Source organism: Pongo abelii, chromosome 3 (assembly GCF_028885655.2).
Source record: "Pongo abelii isolate AG06213 chromosome 3, NHGRI_mPonAbe1-v2.0_pri, whole genome shotgun sequence".
In the NCBI taxonomy this organism is placed as follows: domain Eukaryota; kingdom Metazoa; phylum Chordata; class Mammalia; order Primates; family Hominidae; genus Pongo; species Pongo abelii.
In genome coordinates, this window is record NC_071988.2 from 13,922,453 (window position 1) to 13,944,656 (window position 22,204).

At 38.1% G+C, this 22,204-nt stretch overlaps 1 long non-coding RNA gene across 2 annotated transcripts in view; it reads right to left on the reverse strand.

The window, feature by feature from the left end:
* The window catches only part of LOC112133082 (uncharacterized), a 297,570-nt gene that overhangs the window by 226,636 nt on the left and 48,730 nt on the right, over positions 1 to 22,204 (reverse strand). For both annotated transcript variants that reach the window (XR_008524357.2, XR_002914749.3), the window contains exon 2: positions 1,895 to 1,958. This is a non-coding gene — a long non-coding RNA (uncharacterized LOC112133082). The remainder of the gene's footprint in view (positions 1 to 1,894; positions 1,959 to 22,204) is intronic.

Genomic DNA, 22,204 nt, shown 5'->3' on the forward strand with positions numbered 1-22,204 from the left:
ACCATTGTTCCTTTATTTTTAAAAAGTAATCTAAGCTTCTATACACATATACACAAAAAACTTAGAATACATAAGCTATACTTAGAAGACACAAGCTTCATTACAAACTCTCTTATATGAGGCTTCAGTTATTTTCACTTTAAAATAAAACCCTAGATTCATCAAATATCTCAAGTTCTGGCTGCCCCTAATAAATCCTTGTTGTTGTTACTAATCAGTATTAGGTGAACTCCTACTATTAATACATGGAGATAACTGATCACAAGGCTTTCTTCCAAACAATGCATCACAGAATATACCCTGGGTGTCAATTGCCTAAATTTCTGGTTCCCCATTCAAAGGCTGATGCATTCCCCTATTAATTGAAATTGTAGTTATAGGAAGAAAAGTGGAAATAAGACTCTTCTGATAAGCATGGAAGACCATGAATACATAATTTCACTCCTCTTTTGACAAAGATCTCTTTAAGTTCACCCTATAGCTCTCTGCTTAGTTGACGCTTCGACCAAGAACTTTACCATGAATACATTTTTTCACTCCTCTTTTGACAAAGATCTGTTTGAGTTCACCCTACGGATCTCTGCCTAGTTGATGCTTCGACCAAGAACTTTATGATACCCCACCACCACCACCACACATAGATTAAATTAGGTGCTGCGTCTTTCAAATTGCTATGGTGGTCCATAATTGCTTGTATCTTGCACTTCCCTACGCCACCCATTCCATATCCTTCCCTGTACTCTGAATGCCTGATTACTTGTTCATCTGCCCCATAAGACCCCAGATTTCCTTGAAAGAAGGTGCACTGTTTGGATCACTGTGGTATTCCCAGCACACAGCCCAGGGCATGGCACATAGGTGTTCAATAAATATTTTTTAAATAAATGAGTAACTGAATGTCAGTCTTCTCTCTCTGTATTGTCCTAAACACTGGTGTTGCTGCTTAGTCAGGATAAAGACCCTTGTGGTCCAAAGGCTTCCTTTACTACATCTAATTTACACGACTATAAAACACTGTGGAAAGCCCAACTGCCAGAAACTCACCCTGCATGTTCATTTTACAGTAAGTGCTTTTGGAATTTCCCTCAACAAAAATATCGGAATTTAGAGGTCTCGATTGCTGGGAAAACAATTCCCACTACCAATGGAAGAGTCACCAGACACAGCAACTCACATTGTCCTACTGAAGGATTTAGTGTGGATAATGGATTACCGGAATTCCTACATCATGAAGAGAAATGGCAAAGAACAAAATATCTGTTCGATGTTCAGGTGCCTCATTCATTTCCTGTTTTCCCAGTGAGTTCACATTAGACACAACCCTTAACCTTTTCAGATCTCATCTCTTGTGGAGACACATGTGTCTTCCCAAAGCATTACAAAATCAGAGCCTGAAGCCTCTCAGACTACATGATTCCTTAACCTTTTCTGGCTCCTACTTCTCAAAATCATACTATTAAAAATTTGGGGTTCCACCCACCTTTTACAAAGAAGGCAATATATTTAAGGAAACCATTGTTATATGTATTAGGTATATTAAGCTTAAGGACTTAAAAATCACAAGACATATTGTTGATAATATTGTTGTTACTGTTCGTAGTGGATTAAATAGTGTTCCTTCAAAATTCATGTCCACACAGAACCTCAGAATGCGATATTTTTAAATAGTGTCTTTGAAGATGTAATTAATTCAGGATCTCAAGATGAAATTATCCTGGATTTAGGGTAGATCCTATGTCCAAAAACTGCTGTCTTTATAAGAGGAGAGGACACAGAGAAACACTCAGGGAAAAGACCATGTGAAAATACAGAGACAGAGATTGGAGTTATGTTGCCACAAGCAAAATAACCCCAACACCCACTAGAAGCTGGAAGGGTCAAGGAAATTCCTTACCTACAGCCTTCAGAGGAAACATGGCTCTGCTAATACCTTGATTTCAGCCTTCTAGCCTCCAGACCTGTGAGAGAGTAAAATTGTTGTTTTACCGAGGTTGTAGTACTTTGTTATGGCAGCCCTAAGAAACTAGTTTGGTTTGAGAACACCAAAACCAGTTGTTTGGTGCAAATAGTAAAAATATTATGTCTATGCAAAACACAATAATACGAAATAGTGTTATCACTAAGAAGGATATTAGGAAAAAGAAATTCTTAAGAAGCATTAGGAAACCTTGGTTCTACCCAGGTCCCACCATCTGCGGTAAGTATGGAACTAAAAAGTACTATTAGTTGGATAATCAGTGTTTATCTCAAATGTCCAGTAAAAGCAGCCAATTATACAAATAAAACTAGACTAAACATTTCAGAAATTTTTTAAAATAGAGAAAAGGGAATAATCACCCAGCAATTTATCACTCTGTTGGTCAGCACTAGCATTTTGTTGATATTTCTTCCTGGGAGATATTTTTTCCATATCCACAGTTATGTTCAAACTTTAAATACATGTTCTACTTTTAACATTTAGCATTGTAGCAAACCATATTTCTATACTGTTATAAACTCTTTCATAGGCAAAAATGTCAAACTTTATTGATATACAATTGATAAAATGCTAAATCACATTTTATTGATACCTACATAGATAAAATGTAATATTTCATCGAGAGGTTCTTACATAATTTACTTCAAGTATTCCCTATTGATGGACATAGACCATTTTCATTGTTTTTTCTACTACAAATAGTTATCCAGTAAATATCTTGTTTTAGAAATTTTAACAATATTTATGATTATTTTCTTAGGATGGGTTCTAAAAAAGTAAAAGGAAAAAAGACTCCTGGGTCAAGCTGTATAAAAATTTTAAAGGCAAAATACTTCCCAAAATACTTTCCAAAAAGAGTATACTGATACATAATTCAACCAGCAGTGTGTGAAAGTGAGAACAGAAAATGGTAGTCTACATACTGAAATATTTACTAACTTCATAAGCAATAAATGACACATTATTTTAATTTGTATTTTTTAGAGACTGGAATAAAAGAAAAACACAAATGCCTATGTTACGACCTAGCAATTCCACTCCTAAATGCATTTATACATCCATCAATTTACTCCCAGGCATATATCCAGGAGAAATGAGTGGCGTGTTCACCATAGCTGTTTCATTCATAATAGTCAAACACTGGAAACAACCCAAATGTCCACCATCAGCAGAATGTACATGTAAATTAAGGTATATTCATAAGATGAAATATTACGGAAAGATTTTAAAAAGAATGAACTACTACCACATATCTCACAGGCATCACATTACATGAAAGAAGCCAGAAGAAAAGGAAAAAAATACTGTTTAATTTCATTTATATGGAGTTCAATGTCAGGTAAATGTAGCTAATAGAAATTGAAATCAGAATAGTGATGGAGGAAAGTGAAGAGTGTTGGTATTGACTGGGAAAGGGCACAGAAGTGGCTGTGAGATACTGGAAAATTTGTATATCTCAATCTGGGTAGTGCACAGATGAGCATATGCACGTATAAAAACGCACTGCATTTAAAATTAGTTCAATTTATTACGTGATGGTTATACCTTTACGGAAAAGTAAGAATTACAAAAAAATAACAAAGTGTGGATTTTGAAGTACACTACAAGTAGATGAACCTACTTGTGAAGGTCCTTTAAGGTAAATGATTCATTGCTCCATTTACCTTAAAGTGAGAATTGGCTTCTAGATGATATCATGCTTTGCTGTTCAAGGAGTTTGGTAATGAACTCACTGAACTATTTACACATGTTTGAAGGTTACAGAAAACTGGACTTGTGCCCAAAAAACTTAGAGAGTAAAGAAAGTCATCTTAGCAATTACCATCTGGCAAATCTACCACTTCAATTATTATTTAAATAACTCTTTTAGAGACAAAATCGTAAGCACAAAAAGAAAAAAGAGCATACTAAAATCTTCAGTAACTGGAAAATGGTACAAACACTAGGAATCAGAACTGCATTCTAATCCAGGTTCTACAATAAATGATTTCCATAGCACCACACTTCTCTGGATTTCTGTCTTTATTATTTATTTATTTTTTTCAGTCCCTTTCGGTGCCTCCAAATCTTCCACTCGTCTAAATGTTGGTGTGCTTCAGGGCACCATCTCCCTACGTAATTGCATATAATTCCATGAATTAAGTACCATATATAAGCCAATGTCTCCCAAATTTATATCTCCACACCTGATCTCTCACCTAAACTTCATACTCATAAATGTAACTTCTTGCTTAACATCCTCATTAGATATTTAATAGGCATCTCCAATTTAAGGCCTTGATTTTCCATACACATTTGAGTCTCCAAAAACTATTCCTCCTCCAATTTCTCCAACTGAGGACAAAGTTAACCATACTGCTCAAAGCCCCCTACCCAGAAATAGAAGAATCATAAAACTGGGAAAGCCCTTTCCCATTTTTGCTTTTAGGGCAAAGTCTCTCCAAACAAGAAGGAAAGCTTCATCAGTGCAAGGAATTTGTTTTTGTTAATTGCTAACATCACCAGTGACTAGAACAATGCCTGGCATGTTTTAGGAACATGACAGGAACACTTACGATCAATGAATGAATGATATATTGAACATTACAAATTCCTAATTGGAATAATTTCTAATTACATATAAAGAACCATCTTTAGTAGTACTTTCATTTACTCATTGGACTGTTGTAAGGTTCAAATGAATTACATTACAGAAAATCTCTTTTTTTGGCAATAAAATGGTAGCTTGCTCTACTAGTCTCTGCAGAACAATGGTTTTCCAACTCTGACATTGTCATTTGTAGGTGAAAGTAGGAAGGTTTGTGTTTAAATCTGGACTCTGGATTTAATTGGGGGGACCTTAATTAATTGGAGAACCTTGGGTTATTTGTTTAATCTCTCTGACCAGGTACTCTCATCCATAAATTGAATAGAAGCAAATCTGCCTCACAAGATTGTATTACAAATTACTTTAAATGATACAATATTTATAAGAGTGCCAAACAAGTACAAGGTCTTCAAAAATAACAACAAAAACAACAACAAAAAAATGATGACAGCAATTGCCATCCCGACTGGCATGAGATGGTATCTCATTGTGATTTTGATTTGCATTTCTCTAATGACCAGTGATGTTGGGCTTTTTTTTTTTTTCATATGTTTGTTGGCCACATGAATGTCTTCTTTTGAGAAGTGTCAGTTTATACCCTTTGCCCACTTTTTAATGGGGTTGTTTTTTCTTGTAAATTTGTTTAAGTTCCTTGTAGATTCTGGGTGTGAAACCTTTGTCAGATGGAGAGATTGCAAAAATTTTCTCCCACTCTATAGGTTGCCTGTTCACTCTGATGATAGTTTCTTTCACTGTGCAGAAGCTTTTTAGTTTAATTAGATCCCATTTGTCAATTTTTGCTTTTATTGCAACTGCTTTCAGCAATTTCGTCATGAAATTGCCCGTACATATGTCCTGAATGGTATTGCCTAGAAAAATAGCTAATGCATGCTAGGCTTAATACCTAGGTGACAGATTGATAGGTGCAGCAAACCACCATGGCACACGTTTACCTATGTAACAAACCTACACATCCTGCACATGTACCCCAGAACTTAAGATAAAAATTAAAGAAAAATCATGACAACAACAGAAAAACAGGCACCTATATTTGTGTAAATTACACCATTATCATGATGTTTCCTTGAGGGGCCAAGTATATTTTTTAAATAATTTTATCAATTTTTGTAAAATAGTACATATTTACTGTAGAAATGGTGAATCATACCTACAAGTAGTTTTTAAATGAAACTTACCTAGAATCCTGTCTCCCAGACAATCAATGCTGACATTTTAGCTATATATTCTTCAAATCTTTCTTTACTTCCTCCCTTCTTTCCCTCCCTCCCTCCCTCTCTCCCTCCCTTCTCTCTCTCTCTCTCTCTCTCAATCTCTCTCTCTCTCTCTCTCTCTCACTGGAGTGCAGTGGTGAGATCATAGCTCACTGCATGCAACCTCCATCCCTTGGGCTCAAGCGATTCTCCCACCTCGGTATCACAGGCATGCACCACAATGCCCTGCTAATTTCGGTATTTTCTGTAGAGACAGGGTTTCGCCATGTTTCCAAGGCTGGTCTCGAACTCCTGGGCTCAGATGATCCACCTGCCTCAGCCTGCCAAAGTGCCAGGACTACAGGCATGACCTACCTTTTCCAGCCCTTCAAGTCTTTTTAACATATGTATCTGCATGTATGGTATTTTGTCTGTCATTACATTAACAATGTCATCCAGGAGGAGGAGCCAAGATGGCCGAATAGGAACAGCTCCAGTCTACAGCTCCCAGCGTGAGCGACGCAGAAGACGGGTGATTTCTGCATTTCCATCTGAGATACCGTGTTCATCTCACTAGGGAGTGCCAGACAGTGGGCGCAGGTCAGTGGGTGAGTGCACTGTGCGTCAGCCGAAGCAGGGGCGAGGCATTGCCTCACTCGGGAAGTGCAAGGGGTCAGGGAGTTCCCTTTCCAGGGGTGACAGACGGCACCTGGAAAATCGGGCCACTCCCACCCGAATACTGTGCTTTTCCAACGGGCTTAGGAAACGGTGCCCCAGGAGATTATAGCCCGCACCTGGCTCAGAGGGTCCTACGCCCACGGAGCCTCGCTGATTGCTAGCACAGCAGTCTGAGATCAAACAGCAAGTCCGCAGCGAGGCTGGGGGAGGGGCGCCCGCCATTGCCCAGGCTCCCTTAGGTAAACAAAGCAGCTGGGAAGCTCGAACTGGGTGGAGCCCACCACAGCTCAAGAAGGCCTGTCTGCCTCTGTACGCTCCACCTCTGGGGGCACGGCACAGACAAACAAAAAGACAGCAGTAACCTCTGCAGACTTAAATGTCCCTGTCTGAAAGCTTTGAGGAGAGCAGTGGTTCTCCCAGCACGCAGCTGGAGATCTGAGAACAGGCAGACTGCCTCCTCAAGTGGGTCCCTGACCCCCGAGCAGCCTAACTGGGAGGCACCCCCCAGCAGGGGCAGACTGACACCTCACAAGGCCGGCCGGGTACTCCAACAGACCTGCAGCTGAAGGTCCTGTCTGTTAGAAGGAAAACTAACAGAAAGGACATCCACACCAAAAACCCATCTGTACATCACCATCATCAAAGACCAAAAGTAGATAAAACCACAAAGATGGGGAAAAAACAGAGCAGAAAAACTGGAAACTCTAAAAAGAAGAGTACCTCTCCTCCTCCAAAGGAACGCAGTTCCTCACCAGCAACGGAACAAAGCTGGACGGAGAATGACTTTGACGAGCTGAGAGAAGGCTTCAGATGATCAAATTACTCCAAGCTACGGGAGGATATTCAAACCAAAGGCAAAGAAGTTGAAAACTTTGAAAAAAATTTGGACGAATGTATAAGTAGAATAACCAATACAGAGAAGTGCTTAAAGGAGCTGATGGAGCTGACAACCAAGGCTCGAGAACTAAGTGAAGAATGCAGAAGCCTCAGGAGCCGATGCGATCAAATGGAAGAAAGGGTGTCAGCCCTGGAAGATGAAATGAATGAAATGAAGTGAGAGGGAAGTTTAGAGAAAAAAGAATAAAAAGAAACGAGCAAAGCCTCCAAGAAATGTGGGACTATGTGAAAAGACCAAATCTACGTCTGATTGGTGTACCTGAAAGTGACGGGGAGAATGGAAACAAGTGGGAAAACACTCTGCAGGATATTATCCAGGAGAACTTCCCCAATCTAGCAAGGCAGGCCAACATTCAGATTCAGGAAATACAGAGAACGCCACAAAGATACTCCTCGAGAAGAGCAACTCCAAGACACATAATTGTCAGATTCCCCAAAGTTGAAATGAAGGAAAAAATGTTAAGGGCAGCCAGAGAGAAAGGTCGGGTTACCATCAAAGGGAAGCCCATCAGACTAACAGCGGATCTCTCGGCAGAAACCCTACAAGCCAGAAGAGAGTGGGGGCCAATACTCAACATTCTCAAAGAAAAGAATTTTCAACCCAGAATTTCATATCCAGCCAAACTAAGCTTCATAAGTGAAGGAGAAATAAAATCCTTTACAGACAAGCAAATGCTGAGAGATTTTGTCACCACCAGGCCTGCCTTAAAAGAGCTCCTGAAGGAAGCGCTAAACATGGAAAGGCACAACCGGTACCAGCCACTGCAAAGTCATGCCAAAATGTAAAGACCATCGAGACTAGGAAGAGACTGCATCAACTAACGAGCAAAATAACCAGCTAACATCATAATGACAGGATCAGATTCACACATAACAATATTAACTTTAAATGTAAATGGACTAAATGCTCCAATTAAAAGACACAGACTGGCAAATTGGATAAAGACTCAAGACCCATCAGTGTGCTGTATTCAGGAAACCCATCTCACGTGCAGAGACACACATAGGCTCAAAATAAAAGGATAGAGAAAGATCTACCAAGCAAATGGAAAACAAAAAAAGGCAGGGGTTGCAATCCTAATCTCTGATAAAACAGACTTTAAACCAACAAAGATCAAAAGAGACAAAGAAGGCCATTACATAATGGTAAAGGGATTAATTCAACAAGAAGAGCTAACTATCCTCAATATATATGCACCCAATACAGGAGCACCCAGATTCATAAAGCAAGTCCTGAGTGACCTACAAAGAGACTTAGACTCCCACGCATTAATAATGGGAGACTTTAACACCCCACTGTCAACATTAGACAGATCAACGAGACAGAAAGTCAACAAGGATACCCAGGAATTCAACTCAGCTCTGTACCAAGTGGACCTAATAGACATCTACAGAACTCTCCACCCCAAATCAACAGAATATACATTTTTTTCAGCACCACACCACACCTATTCCAAAATTGACCACATACTTGGAAGTAAAGCTCTCCTCAATAAATGTAAAAGAACAGAAATTATAACAAACTATCTCTCAGATCACAGTGCAATCAAGCTAGAACTCAGGATTAAGAATCTCACTCAAAACCACTCAACTACATGGAAACTGAACAACCTGCTCCTGAATGACTACTGGGTACATAACGAAATGAAGGCAGAAATAAAGATGTTCTTTGAAACCAACGAGAACCAAGACACAACATACCAGAATCTCTGGGATGCATTCAAAGCAGTGTGTAGAGGGAAATTTATACCACTAAATGCCCACAAGAGAAAGCAGGAAAGATCCAAAATTGACACCCTAACATCACAATTAAAAGAACTAGAAAAGCAAGAGCAAACACATTCAAAAGCTACCAGAAGGCAAGAAATAAGTAAAATCAGAGCAGAACTGAAGGAAATAGAGACACAAAAAACCCTTCACAAAATTAATGAATCCAGGAGCTGGTTTTTTGAAAGGATCAACAAAACTGATAGACCGCTAGCAAGATTAATAAAGAAAAAAGAGAGAAGAGTCAAATAGATGCAATAAAAAATGACAAAGGGGATATCACCACTGATCCCACAGAGATCATCAAACTACCATCAGAGAATACTACAAACAGCTCTACGCAAATAAGCTAGAAAATCTAGAAGAAATGGATAAATTCCTCAACACATACACCCTCCCAAGACTAAACCAGGAAGAAGTTGAATCTCTGAATAGACCAATAACAGGAGCTGAAATTCTGGCAATAATCAATAGCTTACCAACCAAAAAAAGTCCAGGACCAGATGGGTTCACAGCCGAATTCTACCAGAGGTACAAGGAGGAACTGGTACCATTCCTTCTGAAACTATTCCAATCAATAGAAAAAGAGGGAATCCTCCCTAACTCATTTTATGAGGCCAGCATCATCCTGATACCAAAGCCTGGCAGAGACACAACAAAAAAAGAGAATTTTAGACCAATATCCTTGATGAACATTGATGCAAAAATCCTCAATAAAATACTGGCAAACAGAATCCAGCAGCACATCAAAAAGCTTATCCACCATGATCAAGTGGGCTTCATCCCTGGGATGCAAGGCTGGTTCAATATATGCAAATCAATAAATGTAATCCAGCATATAAACAGAACCAAAGACAAAAACCACATGATTATCTCAATAGATGCAGAAAAGGCCTTTGACAAAATTCAACAACGCTTCATGCTAAAAACTCTCAGTAAATTAGGTATTGATGGGACGTATCTCAAAATAATAAGAGCTATCTACGACAAACTCACAGCCAATATCATACTGAATGGGCAAAAACTGGAAGCATTCCCTTTGAAAACTGGCACAAGACAGGGATGCCCTCTCTCACCACTTCTATTCAACATAGTGTTGGAAGTTCTGGCCAGGGCAATTAGGCAGGAGAAGGAAATAAAGGGTATTCAATTAGGAAAAGAGGAAGTCAAATTGTCCCTGTTTGCAGATGACATGATTGTATATCTAGAAAACCCCATTGTCTCAGCCCAAAATCTCCTTAAGCTGATAAGCAACTTCAGCAAAGTCTCAGGATACAAAATCAATGTACAAAAATCACAAGCATTCTTATACATCAATAACAGACAAACAGAGAGCCAAATCATGAGTGAACTCCCATTCACAATTGCTTCAAAGAGAATAAAATACCCAGGAATCCAACTTACAAGGGATGTGAAGGACCTCTTCAAGGAGAACTACAAACCACTGCTGAAGGAAATAAAAGAGGATACAAACAAATGGAAGAACATTCCATGCTCATGGGTAGGAAGAATCAATATCATGAAAATGGCCATCCTTCCCAAGGTAATTCAGATTCAATGCCATCCCCATAAAGCTACCAATGACTTTCTTCACAGAATTGGAAAAAACTACTTTAAAGTTCATATGGAACCAAAAAAGAGCCCACATCACCAAGTCAATCCTAAGCCAAAAGAACAAAGCTGGAGGCATCACACTACCTGACTTCAAACTGTACTACAAGGCTACAGTAACCAAAACAGCATGGTACTGGTACCAAAACAGAGATATAGATCAATGGAACAGAACAGAGCCATCAGAAATAATGCCACATATCTACAACTATCTGATCTTTGACAAACCTGACAAAAACAAGCAATGAGGAAAGGATTCCCTATTTAATAAATGGTGCTGGGAAAACTGGCTAGCCATATGTAGAAAGCTGAAACTGGATCCCTTCCTTACACCTTATACAAAAATCAATTCAAGATGGATTAAAGACTTAAATGTTAGACCTAAAACCATAAAAACCCTAGAAGAAAACATAGGCATTACCATTCAGGACATAGGCATGGGCAAGGACTTCATGTCTAAAACACCAAAAGCAATGGCAACAAAAGCCAAAATTGACAAATGGGATCTAATTAAACTAAAGAGCTTCTGCACAGCAAAGGAAACTACCATCAGAGTGAACAGGCAACCTACAAAATGGGAGAAAATTTTTGCAACCTACTCATCTGACAAAGGGCTAATATCCAGAATCTACAATGAACTCAAACAAATTTACAAGAAAAAAACAAACAACCCCATCAAAAAGTGGGCGAAGGACATGAACAGACACTTCTCAAAAGAAGACATTTATGCAGCCAAAAAACATGAAAAAATGCTCACCATCACTGGCCATCAGAGAAATGCAAATCAAAACCACAATGAGATACCATCTCACACCAGTCAGAATGGCAATCATTAAAAAGTCAGGAAACAACAGGTGCTGGAGAGGATGTGGAGAAATAGGAACACTTTTACACTGTTGGTGGGACTGTAAACTAGTTCAACCCTTGTGGAAGTCAGTGTGGCAATTCCTCAGGGATCTAGAACTAGAAATACCATTCGACCCAGCCATCCCATTACTGGGTATATACCCAAAGGACTATAAATCATGCTGCTATAAAGACACATGCACACGTATGTTTATTGCGGCATTATTCACAATAGCAAAGACTTGGAACCAACCCAAATGTCCAACAATGATAGATTGAATTAAGAAAATGTGGCACATATACACCATGGAATACTATGCAGCCATAAAATGATGAGTTCATGTCCTTTGTAGGGACATGGATGAAATTGGAAATCATCATTCTCAGTAAACTATCGCAAGAACAAAAAACCAAACACCACATATTCTCACTCATAGATGGGAATTGAACAATGAGAACACATGGACACAGGAAGGGGAACATCACACTTCGGGGACTGTTGTGGGGTAGGGGGAGGGGGGAGGGATAGCATTGGGAGATATACCTAATGCTAGATGACGAGTTAGTGGGTGCAGCGCACCAGCATGGCACATGTATACATATGTAACTTACCTGCACATTGCGCACATGTACCATAAAACCTAAAGTATAATAATAATAATAATAATAAAAATAAAAAAATAAAAAATAAAAAACATAAAATAAAGTAAAAAGGAAAGAAAAAAAAATGTCATCCAAATTCTTAAAGAACGTGATTTCTAAAAGCTGTATTTCCTTCTGAGCTCTTATTGATGTTCTGTTGAATTGATTTACATGTTTACAACTATTAACAATAATAATATTATTAATAAATTTGGGGGGATTATTTCCATGGGTAAAATTCCTAAATGGAATTAATGAATGAAATGAAAATCATTGACATTTTTGATACATTTTGCCAAATTTTCTTCCCCCCAAAATGTGCTAATTTACACTAAAATCAGCAGTGTATGACTGCCTATTTCCTTACCTCCTAATGAAAGATTGAATTATAGTGCAGAAAAAAACAGCACAAATACCATTGTGGTAAACAAACAAAAAGTCTTACTAAAGTTTATTTTTTGTAATATGTAATAATAAAGTTTAATATCAATGTTTTAACAATAATGACTTCATTATATGTGTTAAAATGTATACTGTTATATATTTTTTCAAATAAAAATTAAAAATTCCACCACCCAATCATAGTGTTCATTAACTCTTTCTTCATACAATTTCAGACACCTCTCTATGGATAAGAAGATGTCAGAACAGGTATGAAGTTAGGGAGGAAAAGGGGGAAGAAGGGTGAAAGAAGTCCTTATTAGAGGTACAGTGTATCCTCATTATTTGTGGATTCCATATTTGTGAATTTGCCTACATGCTAAAATTTGTTTGTAATCCCAAAATCAATACTACTGGAGCTTTTGTGGCCATTCACAGATATGCACACAGTAGCAGAAATTTGAGTCACCTGACAAACACATTCCCAGCTAAGTCAAACCAGGTGATGTTCTGCCATTCGGTTTCAGCACTTATACTGTAAATAAGTGTCCTTTGCACAGTCTATTTTGTGCCATGTAATTCCCATTTTTGTGCTTTGTGTTGGTGATTTTACTGGTTACGGTGGCTTCGAAGCATAATGCTGAAGTTCCACCTAGTTTTCCAAAGTGCAAGAAGCTATGATGTGAGAAAATACAAGTGTTAGATAAGCTCAATTCAGTCATGAATTATAATGCCATCAGTCACAGGTTCAATTTAAATGAATCAACAATATATATTAAATAAGGTGCCTTTAAACAGAAACACACATAAAACACACAATTTTGTAATGATCAGTTAATGAAGATGCTGTGATCAGAGGCTCAAAGGAACCTAACCTGAAACATAATTTCCCCCAGGAACAATGGTTGAGTATTCTCTAATTCAGTTTTCCTAGTGACTTTATAGAACGCACCAACCATGAATCCTTGAATTAACTGTACTTTAGAAAACTTGGAAATAAAAATTTTAATGGATTGTACTATAAATGCTACCATTAATAAAAGTATTAAATTACTTTTATTTGAATTTACAGTAAAGTATAAATCATGTAGAATTAAATAAATTGCTAAAAAACATTCAATTTTCTTCCCAACAAGAAATATCAATTCTTAAATGACCCCTCTAGATTGCTAAATTTAAAGACATGAATAAGGTTGTGAATTTACTAAGAGGCTGGGGTCATTATGTTTTTAAACTATGCTTCAAATTTATATACCATTCATGGATTATTTGACATGAGAATATTAGAATACTTATACTTCCCAACAGACACATCTTCTCTTCTACCCCATCCTGAATTTGTTAAATTATTACCACGACATTGTGAAAGCTTATGCCATTTGCATTTGAAGATGTGACCATAAATTCAATAGTTTTACAGATTTGCTCTACTTTTAAGCTGATTTCCATACTCAACATCAGTGCTTTGACTGCAATTTCTCCATTCCTGAGTTACAACTTTGCAATTATTCTTACTATAAATGATTATTGGAATAGAACTATATCGTTATCTATAGGATGGATGGACACACCTTTGCAACACATACTACACACACACACACACACACACACACACACACACACACACACACACACACCAGAAACCACCCCCAACCCAGGGACCCACTCGCAAGGTACAAATTGGAAGAGACGAAACAACTGCCATTAATGGAAAACCAAACATCATATGTTCTCACTAAGAAGAGGGAGCTAAACTATGAGGATGCAAAGGTATGACACAGTGGACTTTGGGGACTCACAGGGAAAGGGTGGGAAGAAGGTAAAGGATAAAGACTACAAATTGGGTTCAGTGTATACTGCACAGGTGATGGATGCACCAAAATCTCACAGATCACCACTAAAGAAATTACTCATGTAACCAAATACCACCTGTTCCCCAAAAACCTATGGAAATAAAAAATTAAAAAACAAAAGAAACAACTGCCTTCCTGTGCGTCATTGATTCTAAGACACATTTTTTTCATATTTTATTATCTTGGAAAATGAGGTATGCTTTACAATTGATATCATGTCAGAGTTTAATTGGCAGTAGTTTTTGTTTCTTAGTAAAAAAAAATTAAAAAATCATATTGCATCTTACAATTGATGGCATCTTTGATTTAACAGGATATAGTGGCATAGATCTAAAGGGACAGCCTATGGAGGAGATTGGGGGAGCTGTGGATGTTTGACAGGAATGGAAGAAGTTTGGGTAATTGGGGCAGAAAATGGCAAAGGTGACTGAGTAGGAGGATTCACAGTCAGAGACTGGGAATACCTTAGTCAAAAGATTGTACAAAGGTCAACTTGTCCATAATCATCATCCTCAAATATTTGAAAGGCTGTCATGTGGAAGAAGAAAACATACTTGTTTTGTATGGCTCCTGAGGACAGAATGAGGGCCAGCAAGTGAAGTAAATGATGCTGCGTGGGGCTCAAGAAACTCCAAATTTTAGAAATTTGAACTGGCCAGTAATCGGATAAACTTTCTTGTGAGAAAGTGAAATTTATAGAAAGGAGTCAAGAAGAGGCATATGGCTTTAGAGGGTGTCCCTGAATTAAGTTTGAGGTTTAACAAAGCAACTTCTCTCCGTTTTAAGATTCCTATATTCTAAAAATTCATACCCATTTTAGCCTCTACCAGAAAATAACTTAGGTAAATAATCACAAAAAAGAATAGAGAAATGTGTAGGAAGATGTTAATTGTAGAGGAAGAGTCAATCAATACATCCATTCATAGGGAAATGTTTCAATAACCACTAAAATCTGATGAAATATAACACAGCTGTTGGAAATGACCATTATGAAGACCATGTACTGGCAAGGAAAGCTGTGTCTGAAAGTCTTGAGAAAATATGACACAAAATTACATCTTTACTGATTATATGTAAAAATATGTAATTTTCTGCATATGGAAAAAACTAGATAGAAATATGGAAGTGAAAACAGGTGATGTTTTTGACTGGCAGAATTCTGGGTTAGTCTTTTTCTCTTTGATTTTAAATTTTGACTATTATTGTGGTTAGCAATTTCAGCAACCCTTGTTGTGGGGAAGTTAGTTTGTCTTATTTGAGGGACACCAACTGGGACCTCTCTGATATGAATAACATGTGCTATGAACTCCTGGTGCTCCTTCCTGAAACACTTGCAAAAGATATCTTAAGTTGTTTGGACCTCATTACCTAATAAACAGACCTGTTGGGTGTTTATTTTAGACTAGGGGCCCCATCAAAACATTACTGAGACAATAAAGGCAATGTCAACCAAGACAATTTTGGAAACCTTTGACATAGCCCCTACACTCAAATAACTCATCATCTAGTCTCAAAAGCCAGATCATAAATAAATGAAACTAGCAAAGTAGGTCATATAATCTGGATGAGTACAAAATGAGGAGGGTGAATTGGAGTGGGAGAAGAGGGGAAGACAAGTAATTTTGATTGCGTGGAAGGCATCAGGAAAAGCTGCACAAGAAGCCTGATTTGTAATATTGGTTGTTTCAATTCACCTAAATGATAAATGTTCTTTAAATAAAATAAACTAGATTATACTGAGAAAATGGTAATCTTCTGCCCCAGTCACCATCAAAACCCCAGTCCTGCTCCCCAGAGCCAACCTCTTTCAATTGTTTTACCTACTTCTCCTGGAAATTGTTTCCCTATCTTCAAAATAAGATGCTTACACTGCTAAATCTTGTTTTATAAATTTTCAGCCTTTTGTATTGACTTCCTGTTATAGAACTTAAGGGGTTAGCTTTCTTATGCCATCCTCAATCCACATCCCTCAATTTAATTATATATCAAATACTGGGTGCATCATTATGACTATATAAATGTTGTTTATTACTAAACCATGTAATGTACCATAATTACATATTCCTTCTCCTAGAACTTATTGTTTTTCCTTGGATTCTTAATACATCCTGGTTTCTATTAATTTTTTAAATGTACTTACTATTACTTTTGTCCTAAATGCCCCAACAGATCTTTTAAAATCTATCAGTAATTTTTGCACTTGCTGGGCTACAGTTTCAAACATTCTATACATTTCTGCCTCCTGCCCTCCCTTCTTCAACCCACTCATCCTGCACCCTCTCTCCCACAGCCTATAGTTCTTCTGCTCCTATTGTGGACCCTTTGATCTCCGGGCCAGCTACCTGGCTTTCATGCTAAGCCTTCTTTTCTCCACCCTCCTCCACCCCAGGCATTACATGGCCTGGTTTTTTAATATCATGTCTTTCTCTTCCTTGATTGACTCCCTCATTTTATAAAGAACATTCTTCATTTGCTTCCTAAGAAAAAATGTGTAGTGGGCAAAACGTTTGAGCCTTTCATGTCAGAAAATGTCTATATACTACAGTATACCCTCAATCGATAATTTGGCTTAGTATAGAATAGTAGATTGAAAATAATTATCCCTCCAAGTTTTGAAAATATTGCTTTTCTGTTCTAGCATTCAGTGTTGCTGAATGCTAGAACATTCAGAAGCCATTCTGAATTTCCTCTCTCTCTCTCTCTCTCTATCTATCTCTCTCTCTCTTTCCCTCCCTCCCTCTCTCCCTCCCTCTTTCATCTCAAGTAACTCTTCTAGGGTCTTCTTGTGTACACTGAGCTGAGCAATCAGGGAACCCATCAGTGTAGAAGCTCACATATATCAGCTGTAAGAGATATTCCTACATTATTCATTTGATTATCTTATCCTTTCCTTTTTCTCTATCTTCTCTTTCTGAAACTCCTAATGTTTAGAGGTGAAGCTTCTTAGATTGAGATTCTAATTTTCTTTCCTTCCTTCTTATTCATCATTATTCCTCTTGTTTTTCAACAAAGTTATTTTCCAAAATTGTATGCGCTTTTAAATTTATTTTCTGGGATATGAAATAAAAATATTTTCCCCAAGAGCTCTTTATTGCTCTGTTTCCTTTTCCCAAGCTTCCTGTTGTTATTCTAAAGATGCAACATTTTCTTGTCTTTCTGAAGTTATTAGTGGCAGCTTTTTAAAAGTTTTCCTCTGTTCCCAACATTGTCTCTATTTCACTGAATTCCTTTTCCTTGTTGTTTTTGTTGATTTGTTTCTTTCATTGGTTGGTTGATATTTTGCGTGTTTTCAGCTCTATCATGTGGAAAGCCTTCCTCAAAATACCCAGTTATCCTGGATTGTCCACTTGTTTTTTCAGAGTGAAGCATCAAGTGTTTCATCTGAAGCACTGTAAGCATGGGCAGATACTTAATTGTTGGGTTTTACTCGGGGTAATGAAAGGGCAAGCCATCCTTCCTGATGGAGAGTTCCACATGTCTGTCTCTAAAAATCTCTCTGGGCTCACTTCATTTCTACACAAAATGACCTTCCAATCTGCTGCTGTAGAAGGTGAAGAATAGGACACATGTCTGGCTGCTGGTCTTCTAAAGCAATGGCGGAAGGCTGCTGAGGGTCTCCGAATTTGTTGTATAGATTTTCTTTAATCCCATTTAACCCCATGCCACACCACCTTGCTCTCCCCAGATGTTGGTGTCCCTGAGACCACAGTCCCACTAGTTTATTCTCCAAAGAATGACTTTTCTCCAGCATGATAGTAAAGGCAAGGATGTAACCACCTTCTGGCTAGGAAAGGCTGGGAGGAAGCTGCACCCTCAGTGGTGTGCCAGTCACCCTGTTTGAGCCTGTCCCTCCAGCCTTCCACTGATCCTATACTATTCTTGTAGAGCTTCTCAGGCTCCATGGGCAAGTCATCTGCAGGCATTTAAGGAGGCACTTTCTCCACTCTGCTAAGTTGCTTGCCATGCCTGCATCTGTTTCCCATCTTCAGAAAAGTGGTTGAGCCATTCCATTCATTATTGTCTCTCCTACTATTCTTCTTGTTCTTGCAGATCAATGCCTGTACTTACTTGCCAACATTTCAAGGGTTTGAGAGGGAGAAGTGATAAGTCTATGTGAATAATGGACTGTGATTAACTGGAAGCCTGATGATGATTAAGAAAACACAAACAATGGAGTCAGCCAAGTGGCGAAACTAGAAAGGGCAGTCTAGGCAGAGTTCTACATCATGGTCTTCTAGTAGACATTTAAAATCATCTGTTCATGGGTAGCATCTTTTAGCTGTGGAATACTATGCTACTTCTTTTGAAGTAGCATAGTATTCAAGTAGCATAGTATTCAATTTTCAAGCTTAACATATGGAAGGATACAGATTTTATTCCAGGTCTCTCACTAAACAGTTGTGTATCTATCAGGAACATTTAACTTCTCTGAGCCTCCATTTCCTCATCTGTCAAAAATGCAGAAAAAATTGGACATACTTCATAAGGTTTTTGAGCCAATTAAATGAAAAGATGCTTTGTGAAGAGTTTAGCCCTGTGTCTAGCAAAACAGTAAACACCAATAAACATGAGTTAATGTCATCATCATCATCCTCCAATTATACAAATACACATTAATAGGGACAATTTGACTAAAAAGACTGGCCAAAATAATTTAGATGAGCAGAAGAAAATTGTATGACGAATTAGCAACAAAGTTACAAAAGACTTACATTGGATTCTGTTTCCTAATAGAAACTAGAGTCATTTGAAGGGTTAAACTAAACATGAGTATTTGTGCAAGATGCTACTTAGAACATATCACACAGTACTTATTAAGTAGTAGCTATTTAGCTCTCATTATTATTAAATATAGGCATAGGACAAATAAAGCATCCTGAAAGTTTAGAAGTGGAAAGTTGAAATTAAACTGCAAATGAGAGTGACTGACTGTCAGACTTAAAAACTAGCCCAGAGGCACACTCTGATATTTCAGTCAATCCCTGGAAATAATGTAGGGTCCAACCGAGTTCTCCTATAGGGCTTTGTAATTCCCTTAATGCATATCATTACCTGTTCATGTATTTTCCTCAAGGGACTAAAGCTGTGGTTAGGGAAGAACCAAGTTGGTTTAATTCTCCCCTCTATCTCCCCAACATGTAGCACTGTATTTAGCACAAACAGTTCATAATGATAAATAAAAACTGCTTAAATTATCTAAATAAACATTTGCAAGAGCAAGCTTGAGGTGATAGAATGGAAAATAGCTGGTTTGGTATGCCTTTCATTTCATGCTTACAACCTCACAAACCCCCAAATATTCCATATTCTAGCCTTTTTAAAAAAAAATTAAGTTTCTTATGCATAAACTAGGCACATTGAGCAGCACTGAAATAAACAACCCCACTTGACTTCAACTCTTCAGAAATCTCCAAGGTTGGCAAATCCCACAAGTGCCTGCCCAGCAGTACTGACACCCTACTTGACAAAGGGTTAATAGCAAAGCATTTTAGGAAAGGCCTAGGTGCTGACTATATTTGTTTTTAACCAATATACTTACCAGGCTTTTCTTATTAGCTAAACATCTTGTCACAGATTATTAAAATGAAACAATGGTTGTTGAAACAAATGAAAAAAAGATGCTGTCTGTAATGTCTTGAATTTTACTCTTTGTAGGCCTGCCAATTGTAAGATTCTACAGTATTTCCTGTCACCACGGAGAATGAATGGTTTTTTCTGCATAGTACCCAGGGTTGAAAAGTATCCTAAGACAAAACATCGTATTTTAATGATGCTTAAAGTACTTTCACATGTTTACATCATTTGGTTCTACCCAACAATCCAGTGGGAATAATTCCATTCTTGCAATGGAGAAAAAAGGAGTTAGTGACGACTAAGTGACTCAAACAAAGGTCACACAAAGAGTTGAGCATGCAAGACAATGGAAAAGTAGCCACATAAACAGCAGTCTGGGAGGAAGAGGACTTGGGTTCTTGTCCTGGCCCAAGTCTAATAAGCTAAGCAACCTTGGGTAGTCATCTCATCTCTCTGGGTCTCAGCTTCCCTATTCAGAAAATGAGAAGTTTATATTAAAAGCCTTTCTAGTTCTAATACTCTGAAATTATAGAATCTATCCCCAGATTTTCTGAGCTCTTTCCAAAGTAGTACATGAAGTTGTTCTCTGGGATCAAACTTCTGTCACCAAAGAACCCAATTCCTTCTTATTTCTCAATTTCCAGATGCTTACTTTGAAAGACAACAAATTGCATGCAAATGGATTGAGAAGCAGGCACTATACTAGGCAGTCATGATGCCAAGGTGAAGAGACCTGGTGCCTGCCCTCAAGGAATTTACTGCCTAGGGGAGACACATAACCACCTACAAAGCTATGTCATGGCTGTAGAAATGGAGAGATGACTACAGTGTGCAGAGGAATTAGATGGAAAGATGGATGATGGATGGATGGATGGATGGATGGATGGATAGAGATAGATAGATTAGATAGATAGATAGATAGATAGATAGATAGATAGATAGATAGAAATATAGATGGATGTAAGCAGGCTCAGCAAGCTCAGGTTGGTCTTTCTTAGGAAGAGATATTTGTGTTGACTCATTAATGGACAGAAATAATACATTGTGATGGTAGATAATAGCTTGTGCAGAGTCAAGAAGGTAGGGGGTGGCATGATGCATCCAGAGAACCGCCAGTCCTTCTGGAGTGTGGATGGGGCTGTGGAAGCAGAGGTGCACACAGTGAGAGGCAGGGCTGGCAAAGGAAGCCCGATGTAGTCATGAATGGCTACTGTTGTTCCATGTGCTGTCACTTTTTAGTCTTGATTTGTTATTTATGTTACGCCTTGCTCCTGAAAGGATCTGAGGTTGTGTTAGTCCATTCTGCTTTGCCATAAAGTAACATCTGAGGCTGGGTAATTCAGAATGAAAAGAGGTTTATTTGTCTCGTCATTCTGCAGACTTTACAAGCAAGGTAACAGCATCTGCTTAGCTTCTGGTTGGCGGCCTCAGGAAGCTTACAATCATAGCAGAAGGTGAAAAGGAGCCAGTGTGTCTCATGGAGAAGGAATAAAAGAGATGCCAGGATCTTTTCAACAACCAGCTCTTGCATGAACTCAGAGTGAGAACTCACTCCAACACTGGAAATCACATTTCAACGTGAGATTTGGAGGGTTCAAAACATCCAAACCATATCAGAGGTGGTTTGTTTAAGTGAGAACAACAATAACAAAGCAACAAAAATTCAGACTATCTTAAATAATAAGGAAATATATGTGGCTCAGGAAAAAAGAAACCTAGAAACCAGCTAAACTTGAGGATTTGTTAACCTGAAGACTATAACTCAGTTTCTCTATAGTTTTTTGATTGACTCTTACTCAATGTATGTACTTCCCTCTGACATTCAGTGGTTTCTTTTTCAGTTATAGGAAATGTCTGACTTAGAACCCTAAGAATTTCTCCCTCTTGTGTCTCTGGCCTGAGCTTGATCAATTCATGAATGGAGTCCAGCGGCCTAGCAAGTCCTAACTGTCTTAGACCTGGATTCCTGAATCGCTATGCCAGTTTTGGATGAATTAGCTCCAAACCACTTACATGAACCTCCAGAGCTGAAGATGGAGCCAGGGTTCCTGAAATCAAGGGTGACAGAAGGAGATGCATCATTAAATGAACACTGGGATAGTTTACTTAGGGCAAATACAATAATGGATATATAAACAGCAATATCCACTGCACTCACAATAAAATAAAAAATAATATA